Source organism: Orcinus orca, chromosome 9 (assembly GCF_937001465.1).
Source record: "Orcinus orca chromosome 9, mOrcOrc1.1, whole genome shotgun sequence".
Classification (NCBI taxonomy): Eukaryota; Metazoa; Chordata; class Mammalia; order Artiodactyla; family Delphinidae; genus Orcinus; species Orcinus orca.
In genome coordinates this window covers 91,030,407-91,048,955 of record NC_064567.1, presented here as the reverse complement: position 1 = coordinate 91,048,955, position 18,549 = coordinate 91,030,407, and the positions used below count along the sequence as shown (strand labels likewise).

General features: G+C 35.7%; 1 long non-coding RNA gene across 2 annotated transcripts in view; it reads left to right on the top strand.

Annotated features, from left to right (window-relative positions):
- The window catches only part of LOC117203556 (uncharacterized), a 218,141-nt gene that overhangs the window by 3,191 nt on the left and 196,401 nt on the right, over positions 1 to 18,549 (top strand). The window lies entirely within an intron of this gene.

Below are 18,549 nucleotides of genomic sequence, written 5' to 3'. Positions count from 1 at the left end.
CTCTGCCCACTCCAGGTTTGGGCTTTGGGACACCACAGCTACTGAAGCAGCCCATGAGAGGTTTTAGCCCTGAATTTTGTATTTCAGAAATCTTTAGGAATTATCTAGAAAATACAGATGTTGTAAAGAGAAAGTGGTGATTGAACCGAATGAAGCAATGTCAGAGTAAGAAGATGTCTCTGGTTGTGCAACTGATCTATATCACATGCCTTTTAAGCAATTAGAACTCGATGGTGCAATTATTTGTCACCCAATTGAATCTGAAAGGCAAGAAATACATGGAGTAGCACTTTAGCTTTTGCTTCAGTCAAAGCAGTTGTTACTTAGATAAAAGGGCATTTAAAATGAAAAATTAATTTTGATAATAATGTAGAGGTATACGTAATATTTACTTCTAGGTCCATCCATGATGTCCCAAACGGTAGGATTTCCTTCTTTTTTAAGGCTGAATTACATTCTGTTGTATGTATATACCACATTTTCTTTATCCGTTCATCTGTTGATGGAAATTTAGGTTGTTTCCAAATCTTGACTGTTGTGAATCATGCTGCAATAAGCCTGGTAATGTAGATATCTGTTTAAAATCCTGATTTCACTTCTTTTGGGTATATATCCAGGAGTGGAATTACTGGATCAGATGGTAAAAGTAATAGAAAATATGAACAGACTAATAACAAGTAAGGAAATTGAATTAGTAGTAAAAAAAACCTCTCAACAAAGAAAAACCCAGGATCAGATGGCTTCCCTGGTGAATTCTACCAAATTTAAAGAAACTTAACACCAGTCTTTCTCAAACTTCTCCAAAAAATTGAAGAGGAGGCAACATTTCCAAATCTATTTTACAAGGCCTATATTACCCTGATACCAAAACCAGAAAAAGACATTACAAGAAAATTGCAGCTCCATATCTCTGATGAATGTAAATGCAAAAATTTGTAACAAAAATTCTAGCAAACAGAATTCAACACTACATTAAGAGTATTATATGCCATGATCAAATGGAATTTATTTAAGGGATACCAGGATAGTTCAACATATACAAATCAACCAGTGTGATATACCACATTAACAAATGAAGGATGAAAATCATATGATCATCTCAATAGATGCAGAAAAAACATTTGATAATATTCAACATCCCTTCATGATAAAAACTCTCAGCATATTAGGTATAGACAGAATGTACCTCAACATAATAAAGACAAAATATTAGAAGCCCACAACTAACATCATATTCAATGGTGAGAAATTGAAAGCTTTTCCTCTAAGATCAGGAACAAGGCAAGGGTATCCACTCTCACCACTTATATTCAACGTATAACATAGGCAGTCCTAGACAGAGCAACTAGTCAAGAAAAAGAAAAGGCATCCAAATTGAAAAAGAAGAAGTAAAATTGTCCCTATGTGCAGATGACCTGATCTTATATATAGAAAACCCTAAAGATTATACACACACACACACACACACACACACACACACATACCTGTTAGACATAATAAACAAATCCAGGAAAGTTTCAGGATACAGAATCAATATACAAAATTTAGTTGCATTTGCATACACTAACAGTGAACTACCAAAAAAAGAAATAGGACGATAATCTCATTTACAATAGCATCAAAATCAATAAAATATTTAAGAATAAGTCTAACAAAGGATGTGAAACTACAATACACTGATGAAAGATATTAAAGAAAACACAAATAAAAGGAAAGACATCTGTGTTCATGGACTGGAAGACTTAATATTATTAAAATGTTCAGACTACCCAAAAGAATCTATATATTCAATGCTATTCCCATTAAAATTCCACTGGCTTTTTTTTTTACAGAAATAGAAAACAATTCTAAAATTCATATGGAACGCTGAAAGACCCAGAATACCCAAAGTGACCTTGAGAAAGAACAAATCTGGGGACATCACACTTCCTGATTTCAAAATATATTACAAAGCTGCCATAGTTAAAGCAGTATGATACTGGGATAAAGACAGACATACACACCAATAGAACAGAATAGAGATCCCAGAAATAAACCCATACACATATAGGTAACTGATCTTCAACAAGGGCACCAAGAATACACAGTGGGGAAAGGATAGTCTCTTCAGCAAATGGTGTTTGGAAAACTGAATATTCACATGTAAAAGGATGAAAACAAACCCCTATCTTACCACATACACAAAAATCAATTCAAAATGAATTAAAGATTTAAACAAAAGATCTGAAACTATAAAACTCCTAGAAGAATATGGGAAAAGCTTCATGAGAGTAGGCTTGGCAATGATTTCATGGATACGACACCAAAAACACAGGCAACAAAAGTAAAAATAGACAAGTGGAACTATGTCAAACCAACAAGGTTCTGCACAGTAAAGGAAAAAATCAAGAGTGAAAAGGCAACCCAAAAGTAGAAGAAAATATTTGCAAACCATATATTTAATAAGGCATTACTTTCCAAAACTTATAAGGAACTCCTACAACTCTTTAGCAAAAACCCCCAAATAACCCAATTTAATGGGCAAAGGATTTGAATAGACATTTCTCCAAAGAAGACATACAAATGGCCAACAGGTATATGAAAAGGTGCTTAATGTCACTAATCATCAGGGAAATGCAAATCAACCAACATGAGATATTACCTCACATCAGTTAGGAAGGATATGAAGCAAAAAACACATGTTGGCAAGGATGTGGAGAAATTGGAACCCTTGTACACTGTTGGTTGGAATCTAAAATGGTGCGGCCACTATGGAAAACAGCACGGAGGACCTTTGGTAATGTTATACATTCTGATGCATCTGTAGGCTATCACCTTATGGATTTAATTTGCGTTTTTTGGATGACAAAAAGAGTTTAGCACCTTTCATGTGTCTATATATCATTTGGATATTGTGAAATGCCTTTTCAAATCTTCTGCCCATTTTTAAATTAGGTTATCTGTCTTTTTCTTACTGATTTCTAAGAGGTTTTCTATATTCTAGATATGATTCTTTGGCAGATAATTGTATTGCGGATATTTTTCTTACTCTGTGGCTTTTTCATTGCAAAATGAATCTTTGACTTATTAGAATCTTCTGCAAGTTAGTACTTTCCCTAGTTTCCAGACAATGCAAGGACTTTAGAACACTTTAATTTCATTTACCCAATTCCTGATTTTTGTGCAATTGTTGTCACTTATTTTCATTCTGTTTAATCATTTTAAAACCCAACAAAATATTATTTATTTTAAACAGACAATATTAGTTTAGATTTATCCTTATATTAATGCCTTACTTCGCTTTTCATTGCTTTTTGCATTTCTGGGATTAAATTTGAAATCATTTCATTCTTTATTAAGTTTTAGAGCATATCTCCTGGTGACAAAAATCACTACCAGGCTATCTAAGATGAGATACCTAAGCTATCTTTCTTGGCTGCTTTGGATACCCTCAGATGCTACTGTTTCCTTTTCAAAGTTAATCCAGCACTATGGTTATTCATGATGGGAAGTTGGTCTGATACCATATACTCAATTATAGCTCAAAATGGGTTGAGCATGTTGACAGGTGTGAATAATATTATTTTAGTGAACCTCAGGCTAGAATAGCACTGTGCACCATAAGAAAATTATTTTTGAATGTCAGTGGTGAAAATGGCAGAGTATGCACGTTCAATGGCTTATCCCTCCACAGAAATTTTGAAAACTTAAGCAGAAACAGTCAGAATCAATTTTGCCAGAAGTCAGGAAAACAGGCAAAGGTTTCAAACAACCAAGCAAGTGCTGAATCAAGACAAGGCAACTTTATAATGGTAGAAGGGTTTTGGGTGTTTTTACTTGCCCTTGACCAGCCCCCTCCCAGGTACTGCAGTGGTCTTAAAAATATGAAAATATTTACTTAAAGAGACAAACTGTAATTTGGATTTTTAAGGATATAAGTGATATAAACCTGTAAGACGATAAGTGGAATATGGAGGACAAGCGTTATAGGAAGAGAAATGACAGCAGTAATGTGTGAGTAACCTTGAGGGTAGCCATGATTGAATGGTACATGAAACTATAGGTCTCTGAATTATCTAAATTGAAAAGTCACTTAAGGTTTTGAGAGGGCCTATGATTGGTAATATGATGAAAGGAGGGATTAACGCATTTTTTCCTAAAATTCTTCTTATATTTCCTTTATCACTAGTTTGCAGCTAAAATAATCTTAGGAGTTTGTCCAAAAGGGACAATCCTTTTAGTAATTTAATAATTAGACACATTGTTACCAAACCAAACTTGGGTCTCTTTGCCCAAAGTGCAGCAAAGCCAATCCACTAACACCAGGTTGTGGTGAAGGAAAGTACAGCTTTTATTGCAGGGTGCCAAGAAAGGAAAATGGGTAGCTTGTGCTAAAAAGATTGGAACTCCCCAGTGGCTTTCAGGAAAGGGTTTGTTTTTTTTGTTTGTTTTTTTTGTGGTACGCGGGCCTCTCACCATTGTGGCCTCTCCTGTCGCGGAGCACAGGCTCCAGACGCGCAGGCCCAGCGGCCATGGCTCACGGGCCCAGCCGCTCCGCGGCACATGGGATCCTCCTGGACCGGGGCATGAACCCATGTCCCCTGCATCGGCAGGTGGACTCTCAACCACTGCGCCACCAGGAAAGCCCAGGAAAGGGTTTTTAAAGACAGTGGGAGGGAGAGGGTCATAGGATGTGTTATCAACTCGTGCACTATTCTCTGAGTGGTTGATGGTGAGGTAACAGAGTGAAGTTTTGGAAATCTGAATTATCAAACTCTGATTCCAACTGGTTGGAATCAGTCTACATGTTGGTGGTCAGCATGTAGTTAACTTCTTCTGCCTGGTGGAGGTTTAGTATCTGTAAAATAACTCGAGGATATGGCTCAGGATATTATCTGTGGCCCTTGAGGAGGAACTAAAAGTCCTTGACTTTGTTTTATGGGTAAATTATTATTTTGTCTTGCTTGACTGTTTTGGTTTGTTTGTTTGTTTCAGCATTTTCTCACTTCTCTGATTATATTTACTCTTTGGAACTTGGGAAAAGCCTAGGAGGCTAAAGTTTTTCTACAAACAAGAGGTGGGGGGCATGTGGGGTTCTGTCCCCAGGAAGGCTCAGCAAAGTCCTGCTTGGTTTCAAAATCACTGATGCACACTGCAACTTAGTTCCCACTAAGTAATACTACTATATAAATAAAAATGTGAAAAACCTGGGATAGATGATTTCCTTTAAAAAAGGAAAAGCACACCAATCCTGGAGAAGAATGAAATAGTAGATACCTGTTAGGAAGGGCAGTATCTATACCACGTAAAGTGACATGGGTTCTGGGCAACTTGGGACATTTGGGTCTGATCCAAGATAGACTTTAAATATTAATTTACTTTAAAACAGAATGTAAATTCATATTGAATTTATTGAAAAGACAACTTCAGCTGCAGGAATTTAAGTATTAGAAGTCTAAAAGACTAAGTAAAACCCAACTTATGAGACCAGAGCTAATGTTAGAACTTCATAGAAGTTTGCCAACCCAAAACGTCAGTGAATTTGTTCATTCTCATCCTGTTCTCTCCTAATTTGAGGGATCTGGTTGCATTTTGGTGAAGCCGTTTAGCTCACCATGGTCTCTCATGTAACACAGGACCACAACCCCAATGAGCATCCTTTTCTGCTCCCGAGTGAGTCAAGACAGCCAGGAAGGAGGCTTTCTTCTGCCACTGTGACTCACAGCACATGAGACTGAGTTGGTGCCCTGGAGTAGGGAACCACTTTACCCCCCCCTTACATGTGGACCTGATGTTAGCCAAGGCTGGTCAAACCACCAAATCCACATGTCAAATTAGGCCTTCGTCTTGCAAAGTTACTAAGAAGTCATACAGAGGTTATTGGCTATTCTTCCCAGCTATGTTTGTAAAGTTTTCACACAGTGCTTATGTTGGCAAGAATCAGCTTCTATAAGATTCTAGTGGTAGCATGTGAGGAAGGGCCAAAATAACGGCAGAATATTGAGGAAAACAATGTTTGCTATTATCCTTAATTATTTTCAAAGAAAGTTTTCCACATTGCTTTTTTGACTTTTCGGGGTTTTCTTAGTCTTTTTGTAAGCCTCTGTAATCTGATCTTCTTTCTATGTTAAAAAAGGAATTCAAGTAAAAACATTGTTAGTAGTTCTTAACTTTTGGGAGCACCATGCTGATATAAAATTTCTCCATAAATTACGCTATCCATAAAAGTGCTTTTTTAAAAAAGAAAAGGAATACAAGCAGACAGCACTATAATGCTCAGTATTTGTCCTTAGTGAACTCATTCACTATTGCCAGGAACCGATAGAGTTAGTGAGGTATTTTTTTCTGTTTAAAAAATTAGTTTGTTTAAAAATTTATAGCAGTGATTTTGACCCTGCTGAAGTTGAAGCTAAAGGGATGGGGAATGGGGAAGAAAGAGAGATGGAATGGGAGGCAGGTAGGAAAGGTGTTAACTGTAATGTAATTTTGTAAGATGGCTCCATGATCTCTGGGCCTGGGAGTTTTGTATTATTTTAACTGTGTTTTTTTTTTAAAAAACAAAAAACATCTAAGACAATATTTACCATCTTAACCATTTTTAAGTGTACCATTCAGTAGTATTAATTATATTCACATTATTGTGCAACTGATATCTAGAGCTTTTTTATCTGCAAAACTGTACCTCTGTACCCACTGAGCAACAGCTCCCCATCTCCCCCTCACCCCAACCCATGGCAACCACGATTCTACTTTGCTTCTGTATATATGACTGCTTTAGATACCTCATATAAGTGGAATCGTATACTATTTGCCTTTTTGTGACTGACTTATTTCTTATTTCACTTAGCATGATGTCCTAAAGTTTCTTCCATGTTGTAGCATATGACAGGATTTCCTTCTTTTTTAAGGATGAATAATATTCCATTGTACGGATATACTACATTTTCTTTATCCATTCATTTTTCCATGGACATTTAGGTTGCTTCCACCTCTTGGCTATTGTGCATAATACTACAATAAATATGGTTATGCAAAATGTCTTCCATCCTGCTTTCAATTCTTTTGGATGAATATCCAAAAGTGAGATTGCTGGATCATATGGTAATTCTATTTTTTTTTTTTGAGAAACCTGTATACCGTTTTCCATAGTGATACATCATTTTACATTCTCACCAACAGTGCACAGGCTTCAAATTTTTCTGTATCCTCACCAACACTTGCCATTTTCTGAGTATATGTCTGTGTGTGTGTGTGTGTGTGTGTGTGTGTGTGTGTGTGTGATATCTCATTGCAGTTCTCTAATGATTAGTGATGATAAACCATCTTTTCATATGCTTGGTGGCTGTTTGGATATCTTCTTTGGAGAAATGTCTATTCAAGTCCTTTGCACATTTTAAAATTTGTTGTTGAGTTGTATTCTTTATATATTTTGGATATTAACCCTTTGTCATATATATGATTTGCAAATATTTTCTTTTGTTTTGTAGGTTGCTTTTTCACTTAGTTGATTATCTTCTTTAATGCGCAGAAGTTTTTAAGTTTGTCTTTTTTTCCCTTTTTTGCCTGTGTGTTGGTGTAATATCCCAGAAATCAATGCCAAATCCATTGTCATGATGCTATTCCCCTATGTTTTCTTTTACAGTTTTACAGATTTAGATCTTATGTGTAGGCCTTTAACCCATTTTGTTTTAATTTTTGTATATGGTGTAAAGTAGAGATCCAACTTCATTCTTTTGCATGAGGATCCCCAGTTTTGCCAGCACCATTTGTTGAAGATACTGTCCTTTCCCCATTGTGTGATCTTGGCACCCTTGTCCAAGATTATATAACCATATGCGTGAGTGTTTATTTCTGATCTCCCTATTCTATTCCATTTGTCTATATACCTGTCTTTATGCAGTACCACACTTTTATGATTACTGTATCTTTGTAATGTTTTAAAATCAAGTATGAGGCCAACAACTTTGTCCTTTTTCAAGATTTATTTGGGGTCCCTTGAGGTTCCATACAAATTTTAGGATGGCTCTTCAATTTCTTTAAAAAGGTCATTGGGTTTTTCATAGGGTTTGTATTGAATCTGTAGACTGCTTTGAGTAGTATGGACATTTCAACAATATAAAGTCTTCCAATCCGTGAACATGGGATATCTTTTCATTTATTTGTATCTTCTTTAATTTCTTATAGCAGTGTTTTGTAGTTTTCAGTGTATAAGTCTTGTTCCTAAGTGAGTTTGTTCCTTAGTGCTTTGAGTGAGTTTGTTCCTAAGTATTTTGTTCTTTTTAATGTTACTGTAAATGGAATTGTTTCCTTAATTCCCTTTTCAGGTAGTTTATTGTTAGTGTATAGAAGCACAACTGTTTTCTACCTGTTGTTTTTGTATCCTGGACCTTGCTGAATTTGTTTATTAGTTCAAACAGTTTTGTGTGGGTGTGGGTATGTAATCTTTAGTTGTCTACATATAAGTATATGTCATCTGTGAACAGAGATAATCTTACTTCTTCCTTTCCAAATTGGATGCCTTTTTTTCTTAACTAATGGCTTTGTCTAGGGCTTCCAGTACTATTTGAATAGAAGTGATGAGGGTGGGCATCCTTGCCTTGTTCCTGATCTAAGAGGAAAAGATTTCAGTTCTTCTATGTTGAGTAAAATGTTAGCTGCAGGCTTTTCATATAGGACCTTAATTATGTTGAACTATTTTTCTTCTATTCCTAGTTTGTTGCATGATTTTATCATGAAAAGGTATTGAATTTTGTTAATGCTTTTTCTTCATTGATTGAGATGATCATGTAGTTTTTTTCTTCATTCTATTAATGTAGTGTTGATACACTACATTAACACTACAAATTGATTGCTTTTCATGTGTTCAACCATCCTTGCATTCCAGGAATAAACCTCATTTGGTTGTGGTAGGATGCTTTTAAGATGCCATTGAATTCAGTTTGTTATTATTTTCGTGAAGATTTTTATATCAATATCCATCAGGGATATTTGTAGTTTTCTTTTATTGCAGTATCTTTGTCTACCTTTGGGATCAGGGTAATACTGACCTCATAAAATGATTTTTGAAGTGTTCTTCAATTTTTTGGAAGAGTTTGAGGAGTATTGGTAATTTCTTCTTTAAATGTCGGTAGAATTCTGCAGAGAAGCAGTCTGGTTCTGGGCTTTTCTTTCTTGTGAAGTTTTTGTTTACTGATTCAGTCTCCTCACTGATAATAGATCTGTTTAGATTTTTAATTTCCTCATGATTCAGTCTTGTTTGGTTCTATGTTTCTAGAAATTTATGCGTTTCTTATATACTATCTAGTTTGTTGGGTGTATTTCTTCATAGTAGTCTCTTTTTTTATTTTTTACATAGTAGTCTCTTATAATCCTTTTTATTTCTGGAAAATCAATTGTAATAGCTTCTATTTCGCTTCTGATTTTATTTATAAGGGTTTTCTCTTTCTTTCTTAGTCTAGCTAAGGGTTTGTCAATTTTGTTGTTTTTTCCAAAAAAATTAATTATGTTTTGATTTTTCTATTTTTCTATTCTCTATTTCATTTATTTTTGCTTTAATCTTTATTATTTCCTTCCTTCTGCTAAATTTTTACTTAATTTGTTCTTTTCTGGTTCCTTGATATGTAAAGTTAGGCTACTGACTTTAAATCATTCTTCTTTTTTAATTTCAGTGTTTACTGCTGTAAACTTTCCTCTTAGTACTGCTTTCACTGCACCCCATGAGTTTTGGTATGTTGGGGTTTTTTTCATTTTTATTTGTCTCAAGATATTGTTTTTTTCTTTTTTGACTCATTTATTCTTGGGTGTTGTTTAATTTCTGCATTTTGTGAATTTTCCAGTTTTTCTTTTGCTGTTGATTTCCACTTTCATCCCATTGTGTCCAGAAGAGATATTTGGTATAATTTCAATCTTCTTAAATTTGTTAAAATTTATTTTGTGGCCTAACATGTGGTGTATCCTGGTGAATGTTCCATGTACACTTAAGAAGAATGTCTATTCTGCTGACGTTGGGTGGAATGTTCTGTAAGTCTGTTAGGTCTAATTGGTCTATAGTATTGTTATTGTTCAAGTCTTCTGTTTCCTTATTGATCTTCTGTCTGGTTGTTCTATCCATTATTAAAATTGGGCTAATGAAGTCTCCTACTATTATTGTGTTGCTGTCTATTTCTCTCTTCAATTCTGTAATTCTGTTTGCTTTGTATATTTGGGATTTCTGATGTTAGGTGCATATATATTTATACTTGTTATGTCTCTGTGGTAAATTGACACTTTTATCTTTATAAAATGTCCTTCTTTGTCTCTTGTGACAGTTTTTGACTCAGAGTCTATTTTGTCTGTTCAATTATGGTCATCCCTGCTCTATTTCAGTTACTATTTGCATGATATGTCTTTTTCCATTCTTTCACTTTCAGCCTGTATGTGCCCTTAGATTTCAAGTTAGTCACTTGAAGAGAGCGTTTGGATGGATCTATTTGGGTTTTTTTCTAATTTTTCTAATCAATCTATGTCTTTTGGTTGGGGATTTTAATCTATTTACATTTTTAAAGTAATTACTGGTAGGGGAGAACCTGCTACTGCCATTTGTTAATAGTTTTTGATATGTCTTGCAGCTGTTCTGTCTCTTTTTCTCTTGCTACCTTCCTTGTGTTATTTTTTGTAGTAATATACTTTGATTCCTTTTTCATTTCCTCTTATAGATCTTCTATAGGTCTTGTTTATGATTACCATGGAGATTACATAAGACATCTTAAAGTTATAACAATCTATTTTAAACTGATAACAACTTAACTTACATCGCATACAAAAACTCTGCTTCTTTACATTTACACTTCCCAACTTTCTGTTATTGATGTCACAAATTACATCATTTACATTGTATATCCATAACATAGATTTATAATTATTTTAAATTCTTTTGCCATTTAAATTCTATTCCAGAAATAAAAGTGATTCATGTACCAACATTACAATACTTGAGGATTCTGTATTTGTCTATATATTTACCTTTTCCAGAGAGCTTTATTTTTTTGTATATTTTCTTTAAATTTTTGTATATTTTACTTTAAATTTTTGTATATTTTCATGTTGCTGTCTAGTGTCTTTTTCATTGAAGTATAGTTAATTTACAATGTTGTGTTAGTTTCAAGTATACAGCAAAGTGACTCAGATTTATTTATTTATTTATTCTTTTTCAGATTCTTTTCCATTATAGATTATTGTAAGATATTCAGTATAGTTCCCTTTGCTATATAGTAGGTCCTTATTGTTTACCTATTTTATATAAAGGAGTATATATATGTTAATCCCAAACTCCTAATTTATCTCTTTCCCCACCCCCACTATCCCCTTTGTAACCATAAGTTTGTTTTCTATGTCTGTGAGTCTATTTCTGTTTTGTAAATAAGTTCATTTGTCTCTTTTTTTAAATATTCCACATATAAGTGATAGCATATGATATTTGTCTTTTTCTGTCGGACTTACTTCATTTAGTATGATAATCTCTTGTTTCCTTAATTTCTCTTTCTGATATTTTGTTGTTAGTGTACAGAACCAGCAACTTTACCAAATTCATTGATGAGTTCTAGTAGTTTTCTGGTAGAATCTTTAGAATTTTCTATGCATAGCATCATGTCATCTGTAAGCAGTCACAGTTTTACTTCTTTTCCAATTTGGATTCTTTTTATTTATTTTTCTTTTCTGATTGCTGTGGCTAGGACTTCCAAAACTATGTTGAATAAAAGTGGCAAGAGTGGCATCCTTGTCTTATTCCTGATCTTAGAGGAAATGGTTTCAACTTTTTACTGTTGAGTATGATGTTAGCTGTGGGTTTGTCATATATGGACTTTATAATGTTGAGGCATATTCCCTCTGTGCTCACTTTCTGAAGAGTTTTTATCATAAATGGGTGTTGAATTTTATCATAAGCTTTTTCTGAATCATTGAGATAATCATATGCTTTTTATTCTTCCATCTGTTAATGTGGTGTGTCACATTGATTGCTTTACAGATATTGACAAATATTTGCATTCCTGGGATAAATCCCACTGATCATGGTGGATGATCCTTTTAATGTATTGTTGGAGTCAGTTTGCTAGTATTGTGTTGAGTATTTTTGCATCTATTTTCATCACTGCTGTTGGCCTGATGAAAAATTTTCTTTCTTTGTGATATCTTTGTCTGGTTTTGGTATCAGAGTGATGGTGGCCTTATAGAATGAGTTCAGAAGTGTTCCTTCACCTGTGAAGCCATCTGGTCCTGGACTTCCGCTTGTTGGGAGTTTTAAAATTACTGATTTAATTTCAGTCCTGGTAATTGTTCTGTTCATATTTTCTATTTCTTCCTGGTTCAGTCCTGAGAGATTGTACCTTTCTAAGAATTTGTCCATTTCTTCTAGGTTGTCCATTTTATTGGCTTATAGTTGCTTGTAGTATTCTCTTATGATCCTTTGTATTTCTGTGGTGTTGGTTGTAACTTCTCCTTTTCCTTTCTGATTTTATTGATTTGGGCCCTCTCCCTTTTTTTTTTTTTTTTCCTGAATAAGTCTGGCTAAATGGTTATCAATTTTATTTATCTTCTCAAAGAACCAGCTTTTAGTTTCACTAATCTTTTCTGTTGTTTTTTAGTTTCTATTTCATTTCTTTGTACTCTGATCTTTATGACTTCTTTCCTTCTACTAACTTCACATTTTGTTTGCTCTTCTTTCTCTAGTTGCTTTAGGCATAAAGGTTAGGTTGTTTATTTGAGATTTTTCTTCTTTCCTGAAGTAAGCTTGGAATGCTATAAAATTCCCTCTTAGAACTGCTTTTGCTGCATCCCATAGGTTTTGGATTGCTGTGTTTTCATTTTCCTTTATTTCTAGGTATTTTTTAATTCCCTCTTTGATTTCTTCAGTGACCCATTTGTTGTTTAGTAGCATGTTGTTTAACCTCCACTTGTTTGTGTTTTTTGCAGTTTTTTTCTTGTACTTGATTTCTAGTCTCATAGCATTGTGGTTGGAAAAGATGCTTGATATGATTTCAGTTTCCTTAAATTTATCGAGGCTTGCTTTGTGGCCCAGCATGTGGTCTATCCTGGAGAATGTTCCATGTGCATTTGAAAAGAATGTGTATTCTTGGGCTTTCAGATGGAATCCTCTATAAATATCAATTAAGTCCATCTGGTCTAATGTGTCACTTAAGGCCTGTGTTTCCTTTTTGATTTTCTGTGTGGATGATCTGTCTATTGATGTAAGTGGGGTGTTAAAGTCCCCCACTATTATTGTGTTATTGTCAAATTCTCCTTTTCTGCCTGTTAATATTTGCCTTATATGTTGAGGTGCTCCTATGTTTGGGTGCATATATATTTATAATTGTTATATCTTCTTATTGGATTGATTCTTTGATGATTATGTAGTGTCCTTCTTTGTCACTTGTAACAGTCTTTATTTTAAAGTCTATTTTCTCTGATATAAGTATTGCAACTCCAGCTTTCTTTTCATTTCCATTTGCATGGAATACCTTTTTCCATCCCATCACTTTCAGTCTGTATACATCTCTAGATCTGAAGTGAGTATCTTGTAGGCAGCAAATATACAGGTCTGGTTTTCATATCCATTCAGCCAGTCTGTGTCTTTTGGTTGGAACATTTAGTCTGATTAGCAACCTAAAAGAAAAATATGTTGACACATGGTTAGACACTATTTTAATATTTTATAGGACTTAGAATTTGACCTCTCTGCCATGGAATTTGTTAGATACTTGGAGTACAGAATCATGTGGAAGTTGTAGAAAAGATATTTTGACCAGTAGATGTCTAGTATACCTACAAATTTGAGCTTTTCACTGAAATTTCATTAGTCTTGCATGTTCTGATGTGTGTATGTGAGGTAGGCGTAGTGATTGCTGATGCTAAGAAATTGTCTATAATATCTGGAAGGATACTGGCAACAAGACTGCATTAATTTTATAGCTCCTTTAACCACGTACCACACACTAAGTGGCCTTAAATAACAGAAATGTATTGTCTCACAGTTCTGGAGGTTAGTAGTCTGAAATCAAAGAGTCAGCAGGATCATGCTCCCTCTGAAAGCTTTAGGGAATATCCTTCTTTGCCTTCATATAGCTTCTGGTAGTGGCCACGGTCCCTGACATTCCTTGGCTTGCAGCGGCATCATTACATTCTTGGCCTCTGTCATCACATGGTGTTTTCCCTGTGTGTCTCTCTTTAGTTGTCTTCCTTTTCTTATAAGGACACTGGTCATATTAGATTAAGGACCCATCCTACTCATCTAATTACATCTGCAATAACCCTGTTTCCAAATAAGGTCACCTTTGGAAGTGACACATTTGAGGTATGGGGGGTTATGACTTCAGTGTATCTTTATAGGGCACACAATTCAACCCATAACAATGACTAAACCCAGTTGTAGAGGTACTGGAGTAGTAGTGGTCAGATTACCTAGAAATGTTATAAAGAACAAAGAACAAGACAGAAGTCCAGTTATAAGAATCAGAACAAAAGCTCAGAATGAAGCTGAGATCAAGGATAACTTACTGCCAAAGCAGACAGTTAGGAAAAGAGATAAGGCATTGTGGCTAAGGCTAGGATTTATTCTAGAACTATAATATTGGGGTCAGGTGTAAAGAGGGGATTACAGAAATTGGAAGCCAGATAGGTGCAGATAATCATTAACAGTTGTATCTCATATTTAGTTCTGTGAATCACTTTGTATAATCCTTTAAAGTTTTTAAACCATCTTTTATGTGCCAAGTCCTCTGGCAAGTAGCTGGACAGGTACAGTGACAGTAGATGCAGTATGTCCCTTAGGGCTATCTAGCATTTTGCCAAAACACACATATGGCATTTACAATTAACCCTTGAATAATAAGGGGGTTAGTGTCACTGACCCCAGGGCAGTCAAAAATCCATGTATAATTACAGTCAGCTCTCCATATCGAGATTCTGTATCTGCACATTCAACCAACTGTGGATTGTGTAGTATTGTAGTATGTATTTATTGGAGAAATCCACGTATAAGTGGACCAGCACAGGTAAAACCCATGTTGTTCAAGGGTCAACTCTACACACAAATGTTACTGATATGGGGCAATCAGACTGATAATTGATGCATAAAACATGTTATTGAATGGAGGGAAGGGATGAATTGATCTTGACAGGGAGGATATATGTTCTATGCCCCTCAGCCCACCACTCCTTTCCCCCACCCCATTTTGGTTTCTGTTTTCCTCTGTTCTTTCTATGTTGATCTTGGCAAGCATGTCTTCCACCCTTACTGTCTGACACTGAACCCAAAGACACTGTTATAGACTAAATATTTGTGTCCTCCCCAAAATTCACATTGAAACCTAATGCCCGGTGTGATGGTGTTAGGAGGTGAGGCCTTTGGGAGCTGCTTTCATCATGAGGGTGGAGCCCTCATGAGTGAGATTAGTGCCCTTATAAATGAGACCCCACAGACATCCCTAGTCCCTTCTGCCATGTGAGGTTACAGTGAGAAGATGGCTGTCTATGAGGAAGGGGCTGTCACCATACATCAGATCTACTGGTGCCTTGATCTTGGATTTGCAGTCTCCAGAACTAACAGAGAAATTTCTGTTGTTTGTAAGTCAACCAGTTTATAGTATTTTGTTGTAGCAGCCCACATGGACTAAGACAGCTTCTTTTGTTCTTTATTTCTGCTTTGGTGTTTGCTGGCTAGACGGAAAGAGGGAAGGAAGGTGGGAGGGAGGAATAGACATCCTCAGTGTACCAGTGAGAAAGTGGGGTGGGGAGGGAATTATTTGGAAAACACACAGATTAACGCTGAAATATAATCCTGCCACAAAAAGGCCGTGTGGCAAAATCACCTTCTCAACCTTCACTGTAATTAACTTTTCAATCCTGCAGGCTACTAATCAACTCCTAACTCTAAGGAAAAAATTATTGAATTTAAGCATGTTATGACTTAGGAAAAATGTAATTTTAGTGGTTGACTTGCATGTATACACTTTCTCCCAATCAGCAAAATGGATAGATCAGCTGATGCACTTTTTTTCTATACTTGCCTTGTCGTAAGAACCACGTGGGGCAACAGTTAAATGTACAGATTTTTGCCCCAGCCACAATGCATCAGCCTCTCCAGGGGAAGGGCTCCGAACATCTATTTTTAAGTTAAGAAGAATCTCATGATCAGGCAAGTTTGGAAACACTGAGCAAACATGGGGAAATATTTCGGAGAAGGAAAATAATAGTGCACTCAATTTATAAATATCATAACATGCATTTGGAAATAACTATCCCATTGATTAAACATGTCTTTTAAGTGAGGAAAATCCAGGTGAGATATTAAATCTTTTCTAAGTTTGAGGAGGATGATTTTTCAGATTCGCAACACTGAAATTTCCCCTTTGCCTCATCTTCTATAATAATATCATCATCATCATGAATTGCCCAATCAGTATCTTTTTTTTTTTTTTTTTTTTTTGCAGTACGCGGGCCCCTCACTGTTGTGGCCACTCCCGCTGCAGAGCACAGGCTCTGGACGCGCAGGCCCAGTGGCCATGGCTCACGGGCCCAGCCACTCTGCGGCATGTGAGATCCTCCCGGATCGGGGCACGAACCCATGTCCCCTGCATTGGCAGGCAGACTCCCAACCACTGTGCCACCAGGGAAGCCCTCAATCAGTATCTTTTAACTAAATGAGAATTGTAAGTAATTGCTTAAGAAACACTATGTTATTATTTGTTTTTAAAAAACAGTTCTGTAGAAATAAAAGGAAAATTAATCTGCCTTTTATATGAAGGGAAGAAATGGTGGTTTTTTGAGCACTTATCAAGAAATGTATGCTGCTATGCCATATAACTGTTTTCAAATCAGAGCAAAGTTTCCATTTTACTTATGGAGAAGCAGATTTAGAAAAGCAAAGAGGCTTTCCCATGACCACAGTGTATATGGTGGACCAGTATACCAACCCAGATAATTTATTAAGAAAGCTAAGTCAGTAATTAAGCAGAGATGAAAAGTTTGAGAATTCATGTTGTATTTCAAAAATAAATCTGCCATAACGTATACAAGAAAGAAAAAGCTTATAAATCCTTCTTTTAACTCCAAGAGAATTCACAGTGCTTTTGTATTGGCAGTTGTATTGTTTATAGTAACATCAGTGAAGTCACAGACAGTGGGTTGACTTTACAAGGGTGATGAGTAAGTTTAACTAGAGCAAACAAATAATGAATCAACACAATTTCCCACAAAACAATACAAAAGCAAACTGTAGGAAAATTTCTTGAAAAACAAACTCATGTTTTTATGTCAAAATATAGTATATAATGGGACTTAAATATTCTTCAGTGGTTCATCTGCTCCAGGCTTCTTTGATGCTTGCCAGCAGGATTCAGTTCCTCACGGGCTATTGTACTGAAGGCTCTAGTTTCCCCTGGCCGTTGGCCAGAGGTTGCCCCCAGTTCCTTGCCACGTGGGCCTCTCAGACATGTCATTTAGGCCCACAAAAGAGTCTGCTAACAAGACAGAAGTCACAATTGTTGTAACCTAATCAATGGAAGTATTCTACTCATTAGACCCAAGTCATTCGGTCCAGCCCACACTTAAGAGGAGAGCATTACACAGGGTGTGGATACCAGGAGGCAGGGATTGTTGGGGGTCATCTGGAAGTTGATTTATGGCCTAAGGTCTCTATAGGCATCAACCCAGAAACATCTTTCCCCTTTGCGTTAAGATTTCTCTGTTTTCTACCACATCTCAAGAAAATCTTTGGACTAAAATACATTAAGCCAAGGAATTTGCAAACATGTCAGAAGAGAGAAGAGATTGCCTCAATATAAGCAAAATTTTGGTTCTTAGATAGCTATGAAAATGATAAAATTACAGAAGCAGCAGAAATTCTAGAACATGATATTCATCCATCCTGCAGTGATTTTAGTACAGATCACACAAATTTGTATAAAGAGCACATTTTTTTGTGTTTTCAATAGGAATGTTTTTAGCTCAGGCGTGCTCTCTCTAGTTCCTCACTGGCCCCTTCCACTGCTCCTGGGCATCGTACAACCCTGGTTGGTTTCTTACCTTAATATAAATAACTAGCCTGGCACCAAATCCTTTGAGTTGGAACTCCTTGTGATGTAAGGTACCACTTGTCAAAAACTGTTCTGTGATTTTGAGGTCCCTCCATTTCCCAGTTTCTTAATGATGGAGTCTTTTAGAAATGCTTTAATGCTCTGAAAGAGGATTAGCATAATAGAGGAGCAGCATATTGCAGGACAGCATATAACTTTCATTGTTTGCTTAGTATGGTCAGTCAGCAAACCCAGATAGCAGATATTTTAGGCTTTGCGGGCCATATATGGTTTCTGTCACCTATTGTATGTTTATTTTGTTTTGGTTTTTGTAACTCTTTAAAAATGTAAAAATCCTTCTTAGCTCCAGGATGTATGAAAGCAAACTGCAAGTTGGATTTGGCCTGTGGTTGTAGTTTTTCAACTCTATTAAAGATTTGTTTAATGAAATTTTTTGATGTTTAAAAATTGAAGTACCATAATCCTCAAATTTGAGACACAGGCACATTTGTTACAAAGAGTG